The sequence below is a fragment of the Nannobrachium achirus genome, assembly GCF_963921795.1.
Source record: "Nannobrachium achirus genome assembly, chromosome: 16".
Lineage (NCBI taxonomy): Eukaryota > Metazoa > Chordata > Actinopteri > Myctophiformes > Myctophidae > Nannobrachium > Nannobrachium achirus.
In genome coordinates this window covers 49785336-49791020 of record NC_137823.1, presented here as the reverse complement: position 1 = coordinate 49791020, position 5685 = coordinate 49785336, and positions in this window count along the sequence as shown.

The following is a 5685-nucleotide window of genomic DNA, read 5'->3' as shown; positions in this document are numbered from 1 at the left end:
ACCAGGTGTGTAATTGAAGAGAGATCTGATAACCTGCTCCCTTCTCCTGCACTGACCACTACAACACCAATATAGCCTCTCTGTGTGTGTGTGTGTGTGTGTGTGTGTGTGTGTGTGTGTGTGTGTGTGTGTGTGTGTGTGTGTGTGTGTGTGTGTGTGGTGTGTGTGTGCGCGAGTGTGTGCACGTCTGTGTGCGCATCTGTGTGCGCGTCTGTGTGCCTGCACATGCGTGGGTGCGTGCGTGCGTACTTGTGTGTGTCTCCATTTTGGATCTCTGCTTCCCTGACGTCAGATGCTTTTGGGATGAACTCCTCCACTCTCTTCAGGCAGTTTGTTTTCAGAGTGCTCTGTTTTCTAGTGAGAGAGGAAGAGTCCACTCCACAAGGCTTACAGCAACCCCTTCTCTATCCAAACACTGTCTGTCTGTCTGTCTGTCTGTCTGTCTGTCTGTCTGTCTGTCTGTCTGTCTGTCTGTCTGTCTGAGGCCCAAAGTGTCCGCTGGGCCCCTCTCCATTTACCACCATCATGTATCAGGTCTGTCTATCTATTTCTCAGCAGTGAGACTCACCAAGAGGCTAAATGGACCTAAAAGTGTTCAAGAACTTCCATATTCTCAGGACCGTGAGAAGCGCAGCTTCTTGTCACTGCTTCTGAGTCAGTCCTACTGTCATTCATGGGTTGCATTTGTAGTCCTACACCAGCCATGTTGAGGACCAACACAGGTATTCTGATTGGCGTAAAACATTAGTTCTATGCCAATCAGACAAATTGAAGCACCTGTGTTGGTCCTCATCATGGCCGTTTAGGACTACAAATGCAACCCATGATTAGTGGATATAAAGACATTTGAGCAATGTGTATAATGCTGAAATATGATGAAAGAAGTACAATATTCTTACAAGAAATCACACCTAGTGTGAAGTGAGCGGTGCTATTCATCAAGCATCCCGCTAGCCAATCACAGCGTGTCCTGCAAAGCTTGGCCAGTGGGACCCTGGGCAGTGGGCACACAACAAACCTTGAGCCGTTTGTGCCAAGATGTAGGCCATACTGTATCTAGGCCAGATGTAGGCCACGCTTCAATATATTTAAGCCCTAGACATTTTTTAACACGTTTTTCCCCATAATTCTTTGACCGGACAAAGCTAGATGTTGGAGCTATATCTCCTGTTCCAGGACCACTGCTCAAAAAGAAAGAAAGAAAATGGACTTGCAAAATGGTTACAGGATCATGCATTGAACCTTTACTATACTGGTACGTGCAACACAAGAGCATTGCAACATACTGTATTTTCATTTTGTCATATACAAATACTAAACAGGTCTCAAGAGCTCAAACATCCAGTATAAACTCTTACATCACACAGTCAGCTGTCCTAAAACATTTAACATGTACACAGTGTCCACAAATCAAGCTGGACGAGCATTGGAGTGCTTTAATAAAACATAATATTGCTGTAATGCTATTATTTGTTGTTTAAACAAACCATTATTCAACAAAACTATATTCTGTTGCATACTGTTTAGTTAGTTGATCAGCTTTTACATTATTCCAGTTTTGTCAGCTCGTTTCTTTATTTCATCACTTCCAGTTTCACCCGTACACCCTCCTATATCCTGTATGAGTTGTCTCTCCTTTTTAACTTTAAAAAAAGACGGACTCCACACATCCAGAGGCAGAGTGTGGTTTAATTCTCAGAAAAACTCATCTCTGATCAATAAAAAGACATGGTAATAATTTTTCCCACTCCAAAATGTTCTTAGATTAAATGTATGTGATCTCAAACTTTGCCCTTCATGTCGTTCATTTAGAAGATATATTAGACATATTGATATACCACTATGCCACGCCTGCAGGAGGCACTATAGAGACAAGGATTACTGCATGTTTTTGTGAGGGTACCTCTAGGGGACACGGGGAGAACATGCAAACGCCATGCAAACTCCATGAGTTGTCTCTCGTGATGGGATGAAATCAGGCCAGGATATTATCCTGACCTGAACATTTATTTTCTATTTACTAAAGAGTTGGAGAGACACCTGTTATGTTAGTGAACAATGATTATGGGAATATAGCAATATTTAACTCTTATTTGAACAAAACATATCACATACACCCCCCTTAATACATTATCTTCCCCATAGTTCCTCGATGAGTTATGACTAGACAGCTCAGATATCGCCGCAATCACCGCAAATTCACTCATAGTCCATGTAGCTATTACATGGGATCTCATATCTTTAATGTATCATCGGGGAGTGGAATTGCACCATGATAATGCTCGCAACGATGTCATCATTTCTGCGGCTAGTCTAAACATGGCTCAGAAGGGGACCCCATAATATTTGCACAGGTGTGTTAATGTTAGGCCAGTAAATCTGGCGAGGTGAGTGTTGGAGTGAGTGTCTCACTGTCATGTAGGCTAATCTTCATCACCAGCGGACAGGAACTGTGTGTGGCAGGATTCTCAGTACAACGGAGAAGCCTCCTTTTCATTGGTGTATGTCAAACATTTTAGTAACTTGAGCCTAATTTATACCACCAGCTCTCTTGCCCGAAAATAACGTATTTTCAGGGAGCGACAGTCATACGATGAAGTTTAAATTAACCGTCGGTTGAAATATATTTAGGAAATTGATGTCTTGAAGGAGACAGGATCGCTGCGTTGCCTTTCAACATCCCTATAGGTCAATGTACATTATGTGCCTACGGTAAGAGTATATGCCCATAGTACACATAATGCCCATACTGTACAGCAGGCTTCTTCAACAGGGGGTCCGGGACCCCTAGGGGGTCCTCGGAGGTACTACAGGGGGTCCTCTAATTTTTTGTGTTATAACTTTTGCCAAAAATAGCAGATCAACATGTAGATCGGCTATTTTCAGCAACGAGCTTTGGTGTAGAGGGGAAAAAGAGCAGAGTGAAAAGTCAAGTTTTAAAAGTATTGATGGTTGAATTATCTGAAAACACAAATTGACATGAATCCAAAATACACTAATGATTGTGCTGTGAAAATATATGTAATCTATTAACAGGTTGTGGGGGTCCCTGCTTCATCTCTCTCTCAACTAAGGGCTCCTTGGACTGAAAACATTGAATACCCCTGCCGTGAGTATGAGTGCTCTCAACGGCGATGCGGCACCCATGTGAAGCCGGTGCACTGGCTCTCCTGCTCCCCTGATGCCTGGCTGACTGGTCCCAGTAAGAATGGGTCAGATGTAAACAGGCCCGGTCTTTCCCACGTCTCTGTTTATACTGGGAGACCCCAGAGCAGTGCTGCCAGAGCGCAAGCTTCCCTCCGCAGCACCCGCCAGCTCACACACGCCATCCATCTCTGTCTCTCACCAGAAACACTTGGCGTGCAAGTACACGCATGTGCAAGCGTGCGCCACGGCGCAAGTGCATGGATGTGCATCAGTGCGCGCACGTATGTGCACCACTCGTGCACTTTCGTGCACCCGGGCTGCAGGTGCGCACTCAGGGTGTCCCACTCTGTGTTCCTCAGTGTTTCTCTCACTCTCTACATCTTGTCTCTCTGTCTTATCACCTTCCGCTGGCTTTTATCTTCAGGCCCCACATTCACTGACTTCATCATTTCGCTGTTCCTATCGCTCTTATCAGTTGCTTTAAAGAAACAAATCTAGGCTGAAGACAAAAGGTGATCAGGCCTCTGTGAAGGGCTCCAAGACTTTGAAACAAACTGCCTGTGGATATTGCTAACTCAGTATTTTTAAGATTTGTTTTTGGGCTTTTATGCTTTATTGATAGGACAGTAGAGTAGACTGACAGGAAATGGGGGAGAGATGGGGAGTGACACGCGACAAAGGTCATCCGGATCGGGAATCGAACGGCGACGCTGCCAGGCATCCATGCCTATGTGGCATGCGCCTGGACCAGTAGGCCAGCAGGTGCCCCCAATATTCTTTTTTAATTCACTTCTTAAAACACACTTTATCACTACTTGATAAGTTGATTGTATTCATATTTCATTATTCATATTGTGAATGTGTAACAATAGCTGGTGTTATTGTACTGATAATTTGTCGATCAATGTGCACATGGACCAGACCATGCTTTATCAACTCAACCCCCTTCTCCTCCTCCTCAAAACATAACAATACATAGTGCATTAACACACACATACTGTATGCATGTGCATGTACAGTATAACACACTGACAATGATGCATGTTGATGCACTATTAACTTTCACTTCATGCAACTCTCCCTTTCCCTCCCTCCTTCCCGCTCTTCCTGCAAGTCTCCCACTCTCTCCCTCTCTCCCTTTCTCTCTCTCGCTGATCGAGATCTTAGCTCAACAGAAACCGTTGTCTGACAAGGATTTGCATTGACAGTAACCATTGTCTAACAGTGCTGTTTTGCGCTGATGTCATGCATGTACAGTCCATACAGTAAATGGGCATATATGCATGAATTGCACGCCACCTACAGCACACCGCCACAACTTGAACTTAAAAAGAAAACACAATGTACTGTATGAATGTATATGTATGTTTCACAAAAGGTACTATACATATAATTATATAATACGGTGTATATATATGCCTATATATATAGTGAGCCCCATTTATCACTACACCTGGCAAAGACTTTCATAAGACTTTCAACCTCGTAAGTCCTAAGTCCTTTTTTAAACAGGCCTGTGATGTACTCCCAACATAAACAGAACACTGGGGTCCTGACAAACACGTCCAGTTTACAGGCAATGGTGAGGTCAGCCCAGCAGCACACACTGCTGCAGTGATGCGGATAGACACACTGTAGATGACTGAAGCCCTAAAATAAAGTGCCATGTACTAAAGCCTGATTTATGTGAGCTTGTAGATCTGCTATTTTCGGCAACCAACACCGTCACGATGGAGTATAAATTAAACATACTGTAAGTGTTTTTTGGAAAACAGCAAGGTAATGGTACCCTATACGCAGAGATACTGGATGTTATGGTTCACTCCACTTAGAAAACTGTCTCTTTGAAGTTCTGATGAGATTTACATTTTTGTCAAAAGAATATCAAATTGTCCAGAATGCCTCTTTCTCCAAGTCCAAACATTGTAGGGGGAAAGCAAAACTTTCAAGGATTTTGTTTTTAAATGCAGTGTTTATACTTGGCAAGCATATTGAGGGTAACATTTCTAGATGATTTCCAAGTTTGACCTAATTCTGCTAAATAGAAGCACTAAGTCAACGTTATATCCGCTGTAATTCATATTGAAACATATTCTCCTCTCTCCCTCTTTCGCTCTTTCTCTCTCTCTCTCTCTCTCTCTCTCTCTCTCTTTCTCAGACACACACACACACACACACACACAAACACATGCACACAACACATGCACTCTCATTTACAAATACACACTCAAGCAAAAATACACTCTCCTCTTGTTCTTTCCGACTTTCTCTCTCACACACAAACACTGGAGTGAAGAGGTTGCGGTGATGGAGCTTCTATTTACTCTCGGAATATCTGGATCTATTAGGCCGTAAGTGCTCACATCTGTGTGTTTACACGCCGCATCTTATGAGCTAATGTGAAGAAGGGCATTGTTCCCCTGGGAAAAGAGTGTCCCAGCGATGTGCAACCCAACAAAACTGTAAACACACTCCAAAGGGCCCAGGGTCCTACGTCAGCCCACCGACAACAACACACGCACGCACGCACGCACGCAC